The sequence below is a fragment of the Puma concolor genome, chromosome C2 (genome assembly GCF_028749965.1).
Source record: "Puma concolor isolate L17-30 chromosome C2, mPumCon1.1.hap2, whole genome shotgun sequence".
Lineage (NCBI taxonomy): Eukaryota > Metazoa > Chordata > Mammalia > Carnivora > Felidae > Puma > Puma concolor.
The window spans coordinates 79,471,782-79,489,932 of NC_141675.1; the positions used below are offsets into that span (position 1 = coordinate 79,471,782).

General features: G+C 48.1%; 1 protein-coding gene and 1 long non-coding RNA gene across 5 annotated transcripts in view; one reads left to right on the forward strand and one right to left on the reverse strand.

The window, feature by feature from the left end:
• Window positions 1-18,151, reverse strand: part of BCL6 (BCL6 transcription repressor) — a 52,216-nt gene that overhangs the window by 12,066 nt on the left and 21,999 nt on the right. The window contains exons 1-2 of one of the 4 annotated variants that reach the window (XM_086674963.1): window positions 11,520-11,661; window positions 803-841 (exon numbers count right to left, since the gene is read on the reverse strand). The gene's annotated coding sequence lies outside the window, so the exon portion shown is untranslated. Of the gene's footprint in view, window positions 1-802; window positions 842-2,004; window positions 3,061-3,503; window positions 6,187-11,519; window positions 11,662-18,151 lie in introns of those variants that run through there. The other 3 variants (XM_086674965.1, XM_086674964.1, XM_086674966.1) reach the window with 3 other exon arrangements.
• The window catches only part of LOC147577346 (uncharacterized), a 28,535-nt gene continuing 20,827 nt past the window's right edge, over window positions 10,444-18,151 (forward strand). Inside the window, exon 1 of the long non-coding RNA XR_015240191.1 lies at window positions 10,444-12,185. This is a non-coding gene — a long non-coding RNA (uncharacterized LOC147577346). The remainder of the gene's footprint in view (window positions 12,186-18,151) is intronic.

An 18,151-nucleotide genomic window follows, 5' to 3' on the forward strand; every position in this document is an offset into this window, starting at 1 on the left:
ACTCCTGTTTGCCAGGAGTGTGAGAACAGGAGCCTCGGCCTGCTAACATGTGGGATGTAAACCGAGGTCCCTCGGGTTTGGTCTTGGACCAATTTGTGGCCCATCTCTGGGCATCTGTAAGATGGGAAAAATAATGTTTATCTAACAAGTGGGACTAGAAAAAAGCCTTTCGGGGAAAGCAGACGTGAATGAATATCTGTGGAGCGCTTTTCCCACATACCAAATACTCGGCCGGGCACTGAGAGGCAGTAAGTGTGTTACAGGGGAGAGAAACCACACTTGGAAGGTTAGCAAGCCAGCTTTACCTTTTGCTAGCTGTGTGACATGGGGCAGACTGTTTATTGTTTCTGGGCTTTGGTTTCCCCAAACGGGGGGGAAGTAATACCTATGTGTTTGTAAAATTTAGAGATATGTGCCCGGGCTATAGTGGGTTCTCAAAAATCACAGCTATTCTTGTCCGAATCTCATTTCCTTATCCCAGCCACCATCTGTTCTCTCCTCTTTTAGGCTTTAGAATTGTCTGAATGTACTTCAAGCACCCAGCGTGCTGCTGGAGCATAGTAGGTGGCTACATTGGATCCGAACCAAGAAATGAGAGAGGGTGTGAATGATCACACGACGGTGAAGATAGTCTAACACAGGGGTGAGTGGGTGAGGCCTGGGAACGATGCAGAAGGGAACTGGCTATTCTTTATCTCATCTAATGAAAAGTGGCCAAGTTCACAGCAACACATGCATTGGCAAATTTCAAAAGAAACAGTTTGTCCACAAAGTTTGAAAGCATATAATTAGATTTACTTACCCAATGCCTTGATTCACAGTCCAAAATGTTGCTTAAAATCTGCAGGGAAGAGAAAAAAGCAAAGAGAAATTGATTTCATGAATGTTAGATTGTCCACTACAGTCTTATTTTAGGACACACGTATTTGGTTCTACTTTGATAGCTGCAGCCTGCCAGCTGGAGCGGTTTTACCACAAGCCAGCAAACATTTTTCCAGGTCTGCGCTTGCGGAAACAAAGGCACCCAAAGCTACGCAGTAATAACGTTTTTATCCTGACTACCGGGAACGCAATGGCACACATTAAATACACGTACGTATACACACATTGTTCCTGTCTCAAGGTAAAAAATGTATACCAACCAAAGCCCGCCCCCGCCCCCCGCCCAAGTTTATGGGAAAGAAAAATACAAGAAAAGTGGTTCTTTCAATATCAATGAGAATGATCCTTCAGGGGGGGCCTTAAAGATGTGGACGGTTTTCAAAACCTGCTAAAATATTATCTTTCAAGTCTTACAATGATTTCTCAACGTCTACTGGGTCGATATCGTTTATCCCCATTTCGCTGCTGACAAAACTGAGGCCCAGGAGTTCAAGTGGTTTGCTTAGGACAAAAAAGGTATTAAGAAACACTTAATAACCACAGGATCTGCAGAACACACCCCGAGATGGCTTAGCTATGCTTTCCTTGAGAATCTTTGTCTTTTTCAAAGTTTCTTCTTCTTTCCCTCCTGGGTCTGAGACCATAGTACTACAAACTTCCAAGCTTGTGCTCCCTCTGCTGGGGAAAGATTTAATTGTGTGCTTTGACTGAGAACAGGCCAGGGAGGACTCATGGAATATGTACCCGCTCCAAATTGGTTTCTCTGAAACAAAATAATTTTAAAGCACAGGTGTAGGACTCTTATTTATGATCACATGTGGGCTGCAACATAAAACAGTATCTGAATCCTTTTCAGCTCCCCCCCCCCACCCCGTTCAAAATCATAACCCTTTAGAGCTATTTTCCGGGTAAAGGGGCCTGAGGCCAGGGAGGTCATGTTGGGCCACGTAGATGGTTAGTGGCCCGGCCCTAGGTCTTCTGGCTCAAGTTCCTGTCCCTTTTCCAAATCAGCCTACGTGCTGTAGAACATGCAAGACAGCACCCTAATGTGGGTGAATCTCATTCTTAAGTTCCTTCCCCCACACAAACACTTTGCCCCCATTCCAGGCTGCTGAATCTTACCAAATGAGCACTCTAAAATGAGAGGTTTTCTTGAGTCTGTAACCAAACACTCTGACATTTCTCTGTGGTCCCAAGTGCCAGTCACTCAATCCTATAGGCTTCAAGGTTAGTGTGTGCATGTGAGTGAGTGAGGATAAGGGAAGGGAGTGGGGGAAGGGAGAGGAAAAGAAGGAGAGGAAAGAACCTATTTCCTCCTCTCCCCATCCTAACTCAAGACAGGCAAAGAGAAATACACTGAACTGTCCTAACCAAAGTTCAATGATTGTCTCTGTTGAAAAAGAACACTGGACACGCGTGAGAGGTTCATTTACAAACCGGCTTCTCTTCCCCGGGTGCAAAACATCCCTGAACACTTCTGGAATATCTAAGGCTCTCCTTTAGCCAGCTTCAACCACCAGCTCGCTTGTGGATTTCCACTCACAGATTTTTGGAACCACAGGAAGCCCAGATCTGCCATTTCACCTTGACAAGTGGCAATGACTCACTCCATATGCAGATCGAAGCAAACAAACAACACGTTCCCACCTCCTGCCCCCTGCGGGTGGGGTGGGGGTGGGGGTGGGTCTGCCAGCCAGGCCCTGGGGCTGGGCACTTTTCATCCTAAACCCCTGCCTGGCTTGGTCAAAAACAAACGCACATACACTGAGGCTCATCCTTATTAAGCCCACCTCTTCTTCAGCTGGGTCTATCTTAGGGGACCTCACAGCTAGTGAGTGCGTGTTAAGGTGGATGTGGGAAGCCATGCCTCCCTCTATTTGCCGCAAGTGTGGAAGGACCCCTAGCAGCTGCTTTGTTTCCTACAGACCACTCAGGCCTTCCCCATCCATCATCGTCTGTGATCTTTATAACAGCCCTGATTTACTGGGGAGGCCACTGACGCTTCATGGGATAAGCCTTGCCCAAGACTGAAAGCTAATCTCCAGCAAAGTCCTGGACAAACTCTGTTTTACTAACCTTCAGCCGGAATCCCATGGACGCCACACACAATACTCATTACACAGAAACAACCGCCAAAAGAACAGGGCTGTCAAAGAGAAACTGACAACTGCAAGGGCCCAGACGTGGGCTCCCCCCACCCCTACCCCGCCCCAGCCGCAGTAACCACGAAGTGAGACCTAAATATTGTCTTTCCACCCACACACTTTCTCTCCTCTGCCTTTTCCCTCGGGATTTTCAATTCGGCACCTTGAGGAGAAGGCAGATCTTTCAGAGGAGCTGGAGAAGAAAAACGAGGGACCCTCTCCCTGTACAAAAGGCAGAGAGGGAAGAGAAGGCAGCCAAAGGAGAAGGCGGAGAGACAAGAGAGGAGGGCAGAAAAGAACGAGAGCCAGGTTAAGAGAGAGAGAGTGAGCCAACACGAAAGCCCCCATCCACCCTTTCCCTGTCTCTCCCGCTCGGCGGGCACTGCGCTTCCTCTCACAGGCTCACACGGACACAAACCGGAGCCCTGAGCGCCACAGCAAGCCCGGGCAGATGCGCCCACCCCGACCTTACCGTACCTGCCCGCCAGGGACCTCCCACCCCCGGGCGTTCTGCGGGCGCCGCGGCCCATCTGCCTCGAAGCCCCCGCAGGCGCGTCGGAGGCCCCGTGGTGAGATCGTGGCAACCTTTAATTTGGTTACATTCAAATAAAACGTTTCGTACACTTCGGTAGCTAACATTGTGTGTGCCTTTTTTTTTTTTTTTTTTTTTTTCCTGTTACGCCGTCAAGGCAGTGGGCAGTGAGGGGAATGGCACAGCCCTCTCATTCCCGGAACGTAGTCGATCTCAGCTCAGCGGATTTCACAGAACACTCTCTGCCTATCGCCGTTTCCAACGAGAAGTAACTTTCCAGGAAGCTGCCGGCCCCCGACGGCCGCCAGGATCGCTGCCTGCGGCGCGAGGGCCGCCGGGGATTCACCCGGGGAGGGGGGGCCGCCCAGGGAGGCTCGCGGGGAATAGGCACACTTTCCCCTAAATCCCTCGCCGGCGCCCGATCCAGGATTCTGAGTTCACGCGGTCCAACCCTTCCCCCACAAAAATTTTATACATGGGGAAAGTCGCGCAAGTGAGTAGCAGAGCCGGTCCAGAACCCAGGAATTTGGGTCCAATCCGAAACTCATTTCAGGACTTAGAATTGCCTAATTCTGGTGTTTGTTTGCCTGGTGCGTCATTTATTTATTTATTTTTCTCTTTTTTTTTTCCCCTTTCTCTCTTATTGCTTGCTCCACCCCCCCCCACCCCCCCCACCCCCTTAAGGGGCTGGTTATAGGCCAGGCGTCAAAGTAGAAAGATGGGAGTCCCTAGGACTGAGGGTCTCCAGCCAGTGCGCACCAGCCGACCTGGAGCAAAACCAAACCGAAAGCCCCTTCCGCCTACGTTGGCAAGTAGGGGAACCCTGCTCAGCTCGATTTCCGCCCAAAGTCTTTAGAATAGGAGCTGCCAGGCCAAACCTGGCTAGGTTTCGGGATTTCGGAATCCGATTTCTCCGAAACAGGTAGAGACGCGGTTAGGATTGCGCAGGGACCGGGGTGCTGACCCCAGCGCGCGCATGGGCGCGCTCCTGGATTGCCTAGCTTTCTCATGGCCTTCCTCGGAATTATAACCCCTGGGCGCCCTCTCCTAATTGGTCCTAGTAGTGGGCTCCAAGAGTAATTTTCCGGGGCGAGGGGCACGAAAGACGTAGCCCCTGAGGCCATAGTCCTCTCCTAAAACCCGCGGGTGGTCTCTCACTGCGTCGCGCATCCCATCAGCGGCGGAGGCGGGGTCTGGGCGGTAGGTAAAGACTGGGCCTCGTCCGCCTCATAAAATCTTACTTTGAGGCTTTCTCATCCCTTCGCCCGGTGGAATAAAGGTGAAAGCGAAGGTTGAAATTTAATATGGAATGGGGTGAGTATCTAGGAAGGGAAGTTAAAATTAAGTACATGCACTTATTGGAAATTAGGAGTCCCGTGGTTTCGGGAGCTAAAATCTAATCATGTTTTACCGCTGCCTGACACTAGAGAGAGCCCTCCATCAAGGCTAGAAACCGACAATATCCATGTAGCCCCGCCTCTCCTTCCCATTGACCTACTTTAGACACAGGCTCCAGATTTGGAGAATGCCTTTCACATCCCCACCCCACCCCCACCTTTCTCTATCCCGGCCGGCCTTTGGATTATTGGTAATCTAATAACACCAATAACTCTCTGAGAAATCCAAAGGAGAATCTGGAAGTGCAACGCACTGTTTGGGGCGGGGGGGGGGGGGGGGACGGGTAATTTTAATTAAAGCTGGAGCGGACGTAGTGAAACCTGCATCAGGGCTCTTGCCCAAGCGCTCCCTTTCCGCGCAGCTTCTCAGCTAACTGGCTGCTCCAGTTTAGCCACAGTGGTCCAGCGATAGGGGGTGGGGTTAAACCGCGCGCTTGTTTTCGTTTTAAGGGAGAAACACTGTTCGCTCTCTTGACTGGGGGGCGGGAGAGTGGAGTAGACAATAAATGAAAGCGAATTTGATAACGCGGTAGCCTCGGCAGGCGCTTTGGATGACCGAGGTGTTCGGGGACATTATGTCCTGACTTTATTTCTATCACGTTTCCTGCCAACAGCGCTCTTTGAAGCCTGCAAGCTTCTAGGAAATGCAATAAAATAGAGGGATGTGTTTTATCATCAAGATCTGAAGAGGAGCTGCAGAAGGGACGCTCCCCATGCGCCCAGCTCGCGACAGCCTTCCAGAAAGAGCCGGCAGACAATGCCAACAAACTACGTCCCTAAGCAGAGATATCTCGGTCATCCAGGCTGGACTGGGCTCTGCCTTTGCAAAAAGGCTGCCGGGGGAGGGGAGCGGCATGATGTCCCCAAGCAAACAATGCCTTTAAAAATCCGATCTGGACAGAAGTCAGCCAAGGTCTTTATTCACCTTAATGAAGATGGAAGGCACTAACTGTCCTTGGAAAGCGATGAGTCAAACTTGACCGCTCTTCAAACACATCCCCAGATTCGTTTCCAACCCGAACAGAGGCGCGTTTCTCCGACGCGGCCTCCGACAGTTCCCGCAGTGGGAGAGGCTGAACTCGATTTCCTAGGACCAGGGAGGTGGAGACGGCAGCACCTCCCGCGGGTGTGCGTCGCCGGCGGCCGTCGCTAGGGGTCGCCGGCACCCGTACGCGCGCTTTGCCATCTTAAGTTTTCAGCTCCAAGAAATTAAAACTTTGCTTAAGAAGAAACTATTGTGGCCAAAATTCTACTGGGATTACCGCCCTGCTTGTCCATATGACCCCCCCTGCCATCTTCCTCACCCCCCTCCACAACTGATTTCTGGTCAAGTCACTAAGCAGCGTGGAAGGAAGGGGAAGAGAGTTATTTCAGTATCCAAATGCGAGCCTGGGGCGCAGGGAGGTACATCTCTGCAAGTCTAGGGACTGGGACCTAATCACCCGCTAACACAAGCACCCTCCTCAAGATCTGAGACCGCCGCCCTCATCAGTACATTAGGCTGTCCGTACCTGTCACTGAAAATCTTATGCCATACTTTCTGAAACTCCTCCAAGGCACCTGGGTAACTGTTTCCAGCTACGCTGACCTGAGACATTAAAATCATGGATCTCACTGCTGCTGCTTTCTCTTAGGTACTCCAAAGGAGCAGAGATAAACTCGCCTTTGACTTTATTTAAGTCACTGACCTGGAATTCAGAAAGTAAAAAAATCTGTCCCAGTTAGGGTACTAACTCACCGGTAACAGACCACCCTCATGAGGCCTGTTTCCTCAGTTGTCAAGAGCTTTATGTCCTAGAGCCCCCAAGGCTTCCCGCCACCCCCCACACTTCACCCAGGGAGAAGCCACGGAGACAGAGAGATAGTGTATTCAATACGGGTTATCTTAAGGTTCTCTTAGTGGAGGCTGATGCGCCTCGCTGGGGGACCGTGGACAGGACAAGCATCTGGAGGATTCCTAATCTCCATCCATCTTACCAAAACTTTGGAGGCCGGATGTCATCCTCACTGGATGGTCTCCTCCTCTGTCAGTCCTAGTACCTGATGGGGATACTTGGGAGACCCGAAGGTGACAGGGGCTGCCCACCGCCCCAGACGGGGAACTCGGCTACGATCTACCACTAGGTGGCAGACTCAGTACGTTCGAAAATTACCGCGCCTCCACAGCCTTCCACAACCGACTGCCCCCCCCCCCCCCCGGCTTTTCTTTTTCTTTCTTTCTTTCCTTTTCCTTCTTTCTTTCTTTTTTGATCTGTTAGGGGGAGGAGGTTGCCTCTACAAGCAACTCTGCAAAACGTTTAATTTACTGGATGTAATTCCGTTCTTCCCGATGCGCACTCCTCTAGCAGCCACAACACGGTAGCTGGAGCTGCGTTCACAAATTATACGGTGATTTTTTTTCCAGCCGGAAGGGCTGAATATATTAGAAGGGAGGAAAGGGAGCGCTTGTCTTCAAAAAGCAGAGTGGAACTCGAAGGTATTAGCAGAGTTTCTTGCCAAATACTGGTCGACCCGGGAATCAACTCCTGATCCCCACGGAGAAAAGGGGCCCTGGAGGCCAAGGACAGGGTTCCACCCAGACTTACAGCTCTCGGCCAAAGACGCCACCGAATTATGGTCTTTTGGTGGGGCTGCTGGTCACAGGCTGGGAGGCTGGGAGGACGGGGAAGAGCCATTCCTGGCTTCCAGTGAGTGGGAAGAAGAGAAAAGGGCCAGCTTCACCACAACACAGCACCTCGGCCGGATCACTGCGGCGGCATTCCCACTTGTTGCGCAGTGCAGGAAACCGGCACGCGCCACACTATTTCAACTCCCAGAGAGCTCCAAACCCTGCTCGACTGGCCTACCATTGCCCCCACGCCGTCCACAAACCTGCGTCCCCAGCCCAGCCCCCATAGACACCACCACCATCACCGCCAGCAAAACTGCAGGACTTCCAATCACTGGTTTGTTTTTACACCAACACATTCCTCCTTCTGTCAGTGTCAGACTGGCAACAGAATTCAGGTGCTCTGAGAAGTCAAGTCCAAGGGGGAAGGAGGCTACCTCCGTCTGGAGAACTCACCTAAAAGCCAACTAGGCGACCCTCCGCGGGCGCGCGTACACACACACACACACACACACACACACACACACACTCTCGGAACTTCTTTGCCTGTTATGACAGTATCCTAGCTGGAAAGCAACTCTTTTCCTCCCCATTTGAGAGATCTACTACAAAGTCCTTTTTGTTTTTAAAGGTAGTTTTATCTCCTTTTTCTAAAGAAAAAAAAAATCCTCATAAGGTCATTTCACAATGTTTTCCAAATATTTGACTTTCGCAAATAGAGTTTCACCCACCGAGGGGTGGCGCTGCCGCACCACCACCTCCGAATCTCTAAGTTTTTCACAATAAAGTGGGTTGTGAGTGTGGCTACCGGGCAGGGGAGAGAGGGAAGGAAGGATTTTGACATCTAGTCCTGGCTACCCTTTTACTCAACCAATAACTGGAACTCTTCAGGGCTCAGCAAACGACAGCTTAAGAGTTTTGAGTCCCATTCCTGTCCACCAAACCCAGAATAAATTGGAGAGTCTTTTCAAGAAAGCATGGGGTAAAATCCTTCAGAACAGCACAGACGAAAAGGCCAATTGGAGAATTCCCTCTTCTGGCTTCCTTCTCCTTCAAGCTGCCCCGTTTACCAACAGCTTCTGGCCTTATTGTCACTATCAACAGACCCTTAAAACCAGCCAGCGCTTGGGCCTGCAGTATTGGAGAGTCTTCCAAATAGGATATTGGAAACTTCTATTTATAAGTGGGGGGAGGGGGAAATATTTCCCATCTACAGGTTTCTATTTCAGCCTGAGGACTCAACTGCAGCCATTTAGCAAGGGAATGCCCATCTTCTGGCACACTCTTTCCATTTCCTCCTCCCCTCTGAGACAATATCCTTTCTCCTTAAAAAGAAAAAAAAGGTATATATTTTAAAGCAAGAATGTGATTTCACCTCATTCCTTTGAGCTCATGTTTGCTACCTCCAGGAATAGCGTGTGGACTAGGGCCAGATGAACTTCAACTTGGGCTGCAGATTTACGAGGTTCTGTTCCAGTGCCAAAGGCTCTTGGTAGTAAATAGTGAACAAAATAGATACCTGTCTCCTGACAGATCTTGCCGGCCCCCCTCTTATTTTTTAAAGTTATTTATTAAAACCACACACACCTTGCAAAGAAAAAGGGAAACTGACAGTCTCTGTAGAGGAAGCCGGTGGCATCGCTCAGAGCCACAAACTGTATTTCTAAACAGCCCTTTCCCTGGTTCCCTCTGTCCTGCCCCACTTTTTTTTTTTTTTTTTTTTTTGACAGAAAAAAAAATGCATGTATTGACACTTAGAAAAAGTAAAGAGTGACAAGATTTTCCTCCTGGAAACTATAACCTGAATGGAAAAAAAAAATCCATTAAAAAATTAAATTAGTTTCCTGTAGCTGGTGGTGGTGGTGATGGGGATGTCCAGCTTTCTGTGATCATCAGTGAGGGACCCAGTAACAGCTCTGGACTTTCGGTATCCTGTTTGGGGTTCTTCTCCCTGTTCAGCAGTCTGGACCCTCACCACCAAGTCTTAACCATTGCAAAAAAGGGCACCCTATAGAAAGGTCTTTTCTTCTCTTTTCTTTCTTTCTTTCTTTCTTTCTTTCTTTCTTTCTTTCTTTCTTTCTTTCTTTCTTTCTTCCTTTCTTTTTAAAATCTATTGGGTTGTGTTTTTGTTTTCCATGGGAGAGTTTTAAAACTCATTATTGTAACACTAGCTCATTTTTCGCCAGAGTTCCAATAACACAGCATCATAAAGGCAACGCAATCCACAGTTCTCAAGACACTGACCACGGTCACTACATCCCGCAGCGGGGTGGCCCCTAGCTCCCGCTGCCCAAGAGCCCAGCCGATTTCCGAGGCTCCAACTCCCCACCCGCTCCCGCCCCGGGCCGCCGCCGCCGCCGCCGCCTTCCCCCATTCCTACTCCCTCCAGGAGAGCCACAGGTTGCAAATCCAACCAACCTCGCAATCGGTTTTTGCAAAATCACTCACAAAGATCTCCCTTTCGCGCCCGCGCCCCCTTCTCCCGCGCCAGGCCCCCCACCCAGGGCCACAGAGTGCCCTTCTCTCCTCCCGGGTCTTGCACGTAGGAACGCGGGCTGGGACTGTTTGTTTTTCCCCTCGCCCAGTGCAAGGACCTCGAGAATCTGAAGCCTGATGTCGGCTACTCTCCGGCTGGCAGTTGTCTTTTTACAAAGCTCGCACGATGGGAAAAAATAAGACAAAATTTAGGAGAGGCGGGGAACAGCCATTGGGAGCTAACACCGAGTCACGCAGCGCCCAAAACACAAACACCGCGACCGCCAGAAATCCCGCCACCTTCCCGCTCGTCTGGGCCGTCCGGTGAAGGTTCCCGCAGTCCCCGCACGCTAAACGGCACCGCAGGTGCAAACGCGCACCCCTTTGCCACCCACCCCCCAAATCCCTGTCCCGCCACCAGCCGCTCTCCTCGGGATGGGGAGAGGGAGTGAGCGGGGTTCCTGACTCCCTCGACTGCAACATGAAAGAATAATTTTCAAAGTATTCAACATCCCCGCCCCCAGGCAAGCTAAACCTCCCCCAAAACACAGGGTAAGGGGACACCAAAACACTCGGATCTCGTTAGGAAGATCGCGGCTCTAAAAGGAAATAGTAGAAACGATACTTCAACTGGGTTTATGGGGAGGTGGGGGGAGAGAAAAACAAAACCCGAGGAGTTCGCTTGCATTTTTCCTCCCAAATCTCGGCTCGGAGGCAGGGAATCTAGAGGAGCGAGGCCGATGGAAGGGAGCCAGCGGGGCGAGCGAGCGGGCAGCCTCCCTCCCCGTCTCCCGGAGTCACCCAGAAGGACGGGAGCGGAGAAGGAAGGAGAGGCGAGGGAGAGGAGGAGGGAGGGAGGGAAGGGGAGGCAGGAGCGAGGGAGCGAGGAAGGCAGTTTGCAAGCGAGAAAAGAGGGAAAAAACACAGCCGCCCGAATCCAGCGAGATCACAAGCCGTACGCAAGCAGCAGCAGAAAGAGCGAGAGCGCGAGCGCGCGTCCTCTCCGTCGTCTGGGGCCAGACAGCCCCCAGACTTGCCCGGAGCACCCCCCCAAAACACTGTCTCGTCCTCTCGGCTCCGGCCGCCCCCTAATTCCCCTCCTTCCTCTCCTCCACCTCCTTTTCCAAAACCAAAACAACACCAGGGAGGGTGGCAAAAGCCTCCCCAAACCGGCCGATTCACTCAAAGACAACAAGAATAAAATAATAAATATATAAAAATCTATATCCTAGAGTGGGAGAGACGTGGGACTAATCTTCGGCATTTATTTTAACACCTGACAGCTAGAATAAATAAATATATACATTTATATCAATAGATACACATAGGAAACTTGGAGCCAAAGCATTTGGCAAGAGCGGAAAAAAAAAGAATTAAAAGGTAAAATAATGATCATGAGCAGCGGCGGCGGCAGCGGCACCAGCGGCACCAGCGGCGGCGGCGGCAGCAGCAGCAGCGGCAGCAGCAACAGCAATAATCACCTGGTGTCCGGCCTTTCCTAGAAACTTCTTGCATCACCACTTCTAAGAACCCCAGTTCTAAGAATCAACAGAGCTCAATTCTCGGAATTTGAGCTGCGGACTTTACCACTGCTACGTGGCAGGGGAGGACTCGGTGTCAGCTCTCCGGGACTTTTGCCTCTCCTGGCCCATGGAAAGCCCTCAAAGCCACAGTATTTTTCCAGTTCCAGGAAGATTTCGAATTCTTCAGCGTCTGGACGTCTCAGATTTGGGGGTTCCTGTTGGAGGCTGGAGGGGCCAGACGGCGTCCCTCCCTCCCCGGACCCTGCGCGTTGGTACAGCCTGCTCCGCCAGCGTCACGTGGGCGCCCCCTCTGTGACGTCGGCGTCTTCGCTGTAGCAAAGCTCGGCCTCTGGAATTCTGAGAACTAATTTGCTATTCGGTGACATAAGAGGGGGAGTGCGCTTTGCTTTCCCGGGGTCTGGGGCTAATTCCTCGTCTCTTACCCTTAAACTCGGCTCCTCGAGCTAAATACACAAAAGGGAGCGAGAGGTTCGACCCGTTGGAAAAAGTCTGTTCTGTATAGTAGCTTTAGAGGCGAGTAAGAGAAAAAAACAATAAACACCACAGCTCTTTCCAGCTAGAATATTAGGCACCACGAGAAAAATATTTGCCAAGCAGTTTTCGGTGGGTTCATTTGCTTTATTTTATTTGGGTCGGATTTTTTTTGGTTTTGTTTTGTTTTGTTTCCTTGTTGATGTGGTGGCTTGGGATTTTTTGGTTGTTGTGTTTTGACGATTTTCGGATTTTTTTGCTTCTGATTTTTGCCTTTTTCAAGTTTGTGGTGTTACGTAAATAGTAGGATCCCGCATCGGTTGGATTTTGGTGTGTGTGTGTGTGTGTGTGTGTGTGTGTGTGTGTGATTTTTTTCCCCATCTAATCTCTCATGCGTTTTAAAGAAGATGTGTTATTTTAATATTGATACTATTGAAAGCAGCTTAAATATTTGATCGCATGTAACAACCCAACCCCCACTTTTTGGGGGGCGGGCGCGGGGCGGGGTGGGGGGGAGGCTGCAATTTTCTTCTTTCCCTTGGACTTTTACTGAGAGGAGGCACTCCAGCGCTTGAGGGACATGTTCAAAGGATTTGTTTTGGTTTGGTTTGTTTCTTTCCAGGACAGCAAGTGGTGGGTTTACTCTTTCTGTTATTGTTGACTGTTAGGAAATGTCTTGTTGAAAGGAACGTGTGTGTATTTGGGTATGTGTATGCATGTGTCCTACAAAATTATGTGAACCAAATACAGGTTTGTGTTTTCCTTTTTCTTAAGGTCTTGATCCCCCGCAACCCCCCCAACCCCCCCCCCCCCCCCCCCCCGCCCCGGCTCGTTTCAAGGTCATTGTAAAAAATCTCTTCTGTCTGTGTTTAAGAGATCAGCCGGAGGGAATTCTAAAGGCCTGCGGTGCCAGTATCACAGATACTGCGTGTATTTAGAACAGACTGTGCTACAACTACAGCGCTCTGCACGCAGCACAGTCTTAGCTTTCGAGCCTAGTTGGGAGGAGGAGGAGAAGGGGGAAATCTTTCTTTCTTTCTTTCTTTTTTCCTCTCTTTTTAAAGGCAAATGCAGTGCAGAATCATTTCACTGTGGGCCTTGGTTTGTTTATTCAGAACTGCCAGTTTCCCTATTTAAATGTTGGTTGGGGTTTTTTCCCCTCCTACTCATCCCCGAATGAGGGAGACTCTTGTTTCTTTTATGTCTCTCTCTTAAAAGAAGGGTGTGAGGGGAAAATAATATTTCAGATTCCTCAAGAATTAACCCAAAATGTTTGGACCAGAAGCAGCTTTCAAAGGTCAGGCTGTTCTGAGCCTTGGCTAGGAGAGTCCTTCAGGCGACTCATTAAATTACAGATGAGTTCTTAAAGGTTCCACAAAATTTCTGCACATGTTAATTTCCAAAAAAGATATGTCCCAAAATAATCTACCTCTCCCAACCTCAAATGTGAGTTTATAATGGAGCAGTGAGCAGAGCTCTGAAAGATTGCGGGCTGTTTCCTGGGATATTTGGGTTCCTTTTACCAGGAAAAGTCCACGGGAAGTTCAGATCTATTGCTGAAAATGCTGTTGTCAATGCACCCCCGCCCCACCACCACCTTTAAAAGGCTGTGTTGGGAATTTTAGAACCAGGAGAGGTCCAAAGGGGTTGATTATTTTCCACAAGGTCTGAGGCTTAGGACCTATGCGTAAGTATCTGTTTCTATGAAATCTGAATATTTTAATACTTATTGACAGATGGATTACTGCAGCCTCTGCAGAAGAGCCTGTCTTGTAAAGGATTTTTGAAAAATATACATAGGCCTAATCCTGTCACTGTTGTTGAAATGAACATTTTACCCCCAAAGACTGTCAAGTGCAGATTCATTCTGCCAGAAGGCGGACTATCTGCTTTTTTATTGTCTCCTTCCCCTTCCTTTTCAGAGTTTTCAATGAATTCCACTGGATTCAAAATGATACCCCGATTTTGCTGAAGTGATTTTCTCTGTGCATTTATATGTGTTATATTTTTTCTATCTTTACGAGCAGCAAGAGTTTCAGGGTTTCTCGGGTATATCTGTATGGTTTGGAATGTGAGATGTACGCCTCTGCCCTATTACTGATCCTATGATGGACATTACTTGTATGATTTTTCATGGCTTTTCTAATCAAAGTTGCCATCCTGTGTCACTGGTCCCCTGCCAGCGCCCCTGACCAACCTTAAACCTTAAACACCGTTTGTCCCTCCTGCGTTCTCTTTGCCACTCCAATCTTAGCCCCATGGGGGCGCTGCAGAGCAGAGGGAAATCTGCTCCCACTGGCTATAGAACCAGCCAAAATGGGGGCTGGGAAGGAATTCACCCTTCTTGTACCTCAGCCCTTTTTAATTCTTTGCAGGGAGCCCTTACAGGGAAAACTTACCAGGCCTGGTTTATAGATAGTTAACCCCACCACAAGGGACCTCGAACCTTTTCAGCACATTATTTCTGGGACCAAGTGCCAGAGTCCCACATTTCTACGACTGTTTTGTTTTTCTGTTTGTTTGTTTTGGTTTGTTTCTGGCTTTGTTTTTTTTTTTTTTTTGCCAAATCAGTGTTTACACTGAAAGAAATTGATCGGAAGGACACCATTAAAAGAAAAAAAAATATTGAAAATATTCTAAAGATAGAGACTATGTTGGGATAGCTCCCTTTCTCTCTACTGAGTGAACAATGAGGAAAATTGTGCACCCACTCCTCAATCTCTTTTCAGTTCCTGGGAGCGTAACTGTCAGATTTTATACCAGTTGAATGTCTTCCAGAATGGCCTTCTTTCCCGCATTCTTGATCTCTCCCCATCAGTAGCCAGTTGGCATCACTGTGTGGGCTCCCTCACTCCAGCAGTGCTATGTTATATAGGATTAAAGAAAGAATGTATGCAAATTCTTTTAAATCATCTTTAAGAAGCTCTAAGGAGAGATTCCATGTCTGGGGTCTTATGAGTGATTCCTGTCGCCTTGGAGGGACTAGGTATCCATCAGTCTTATCATTTAATTGTTCCTGGCTGTTAATCCTCAGAAGACCAGGTCAGGCCCTTTGCCCAGGGGATGGGCATAGTAATAGGTTCCTAAACACAACTGCTGCGTAAATATAAGGTTTGTTACAAATCAAATAGCCTGGTCCTAATATTACATTTAACTAAGGAACAGATTTTGCATCCAGTTCCCCACAATCCAGTCATAGCTGAAAAGAAAGCTATCCTTGGAATAAACACCTTCTTGTCCTCTTTTTAAGGAGGCTCCAAACAGGAAGTTGATTTCACCTGTCAGGAACTTCTGACACCTTGGTAGGTCTCTAAGGCTTCACATCTCAGAATTAGAGATTTTAGAACTGGAGGGAACGTTGCAGATCAATCACTCACCTCCCCCCAGGTTTCACTCTTTGAAGAGGGGAGGTGGCCCTCACCAGAGGCATGCGTGACGCCAGGACAGAACTGAAAATGGGTATTCCTTTGAGGGGCCTGCATCATTTCAGGAGAATGAGGGTGGTCTGCCTACCTGGCTTTGGAGGAGAGTATCCTGTTTTCTGGCAGAATTGAGGAAAGCAAGACTGCTTTGGGCTCCTTATAATCTGTAAATTGTTTCTCAGAACGAAATCCAAGTCCTGACGATACTGCATTTTGATGGGCATTGGGTTTGGTTACGTTTGTCTCTGGCGCTGTGCTATTCTACGTGACTTCTGGTGGGTGTGGGAGACACTGTCCAGCTGATGCATAAAATTTTACCTATTCCTTTTCTTTCACATTCTTCATTTAGACCTATTGTAAACGAGCTCCGCGTATTCTTGGAGAAAGAAAGGAGTTTTCTTGGTATATTTTAGAGAAATTGAGCAGAAAGTTTTGAGACATTAAAAAAAAAAAAAACAAACCCAGAAGATGATTTCCAGCTACTACCTTCTGAAAAAGAAGTGTCAACGTTTAATTTTGATCCATATGCTGCCTGCTTTCAGCCTGTTTTATTCTGAGATTTTTTTTTTTCTTTAGAAACCTTTTCAGCCTAGCTCAGAGTCCCCCCCCCACCCCCAACAACACTGATTTTCCACACTTTTCTCACTTATTTAAAATGGAAATAAATATCGGGCGCTTAAAATAGAGAAGTGATGGGGGGGCGGGGCACCTAATCATTTGTTTATTGCACTGGATTGCACTGGATCACTGTTTTGAATAGCAGGGTTTTCACTTCCTATGAAACTTTAGCATGAAGGAAAGCAGCAGCTGGACCAGGAAGGGATGAAGAGAGGAAAGCACTTGAGTGTTTGTAAACTCTGGGTAGCTGGCCCACCCTGCCTGCGGCCGGCTGAGCTGTCTTTACTACCTAAGGCCAGAAGTGGAAAAACTTGATTTGCGTGTTGTGCCTGCATTTTTTTTTTTTTCTCCTTCTTCTCCACACCACCCTCTGTACACCTGGCTATGCAGAAGCCTATCTGAAGCCCAGCTTGATGGCAGGCAGAGCTGGAGAGCGGAAGAATGTGCGGAGGGAGGGAGTGCTTTCGGTACTTTTCCATTCACATCTCCACAGTGGCTTTTCTTGTTTATTTCAACCTCCACCCGCAGAAACCTTTCAGCTGCCTGAAATTCGAGTCATTAAACTGTTCCCTGAGGTCAGACTACAGATGCTTGGTGCATGTTTTCTACATGTCCATGACTGTGTAACATATGTACATACAGACACACACACAAAAACACGTTACTTCCTCAGGGGCATGGTGCGAGGTAGGAAGAAAAAAACAACAACAACCTGGATTCGTTGCCAAAAAACCCTGGGTTTCTAATTACAGTGCTGCCCGGAACTCTGTTCTAGAACCTGGAGCAAAACCACTTGTCAGGACTCAGTTTCCTCAACCGTGTGAAGAAATAACCCGGGTGATTTGCATGGTATCTATCTGTTCTAAATTCTATACCTTTATATCCAGATACATATTTACATGACTTTAAGATGGGGGAACGGAAAAGGAGCTATATCTATGTGTGTACCTGGCGTGGGGGAAGGGGTTAAAATTTAAACTTCTAAGTAAAGAAGGCAGTCCTAGAATCCTCCCCTCTATCAATTTTTAACCAATTGTAGACCAAAGTCTGGGGTTATGCTGAGTGGGTTCAAAAACCAATTGAAGATTTTTAAAGTTGAGTTGGAGGAGACAGGTTCTGAGACCTTGTACCTTTGATCTCCGGCATTCATAATCAGCTGTGACAATTCTCAAGTGTATTTTCAGTACTGTAGTTCTTTTTTTTTTTTTTCCTTCTGTTTGTTTTTGGAAACTGTCCCAGTCAATGATAGGAAGGAGATGACACTTGTAAACTGGGCAGTCTTTAAGCCACTGGGCCCCATGTGGATGTGAAAAATATGTCATAACATTCACACACACACACACACACACACACCCCACACAAGAAGGAAGGAAAAAAAAAACCTAGAGAGAGATTCCTGGTAAGAAACTTAGAGGTAGCTCAGCTATCACTGCCTTAAAGGTAATTATTTGAAGTGAGAGGAAATAACAGATGAGGAGTTTGCCCTTACAAAAAAAAAAAAAAAAAAAAAAAAAAGCCTTGATCTTCCAGAACAAACTTGAAGGCAATAAAAGACATACTTTCACTCTGTATTTCCTATACTTTTTTGATCTCCATTCTTTAAAAAGAAAGGTCTAAAGTTTCTCAGGCCTGATTGTCTAGACGAAATAGGGTCTTTAACAGACTTCAGCATCCTCAGGAAGTGATAAAGCAGCTCCTACTTATTAGCAGTGAGCTCCCCATTACCACCATTTCTCCTTTGGCTTAGACTTTCTGCAATATTATTGCCCATGGATGAGCAGACATGGAGCCCATTAGAGTCTCTCAATGTCAAACTACTGGGTTACAATATGCTAGAACTGAAAGGGTCCTTAGCAACAAATTAATCCAATGCTACCGGTGTTACATAAATGGAAACTGAGGCCCAGACAGAAGGCATTTTCCACATACACTGAATGGCTGACAGAGCCAGATCTTGAACCTTGATGCCCTGGTTCTAAATCCACTGTTGTTGTTGTTGTTGTTGTTGTTGTTGTTTTTCCATAGCTTATCATGGAAAGCGAATATAGGGTGGGCAGC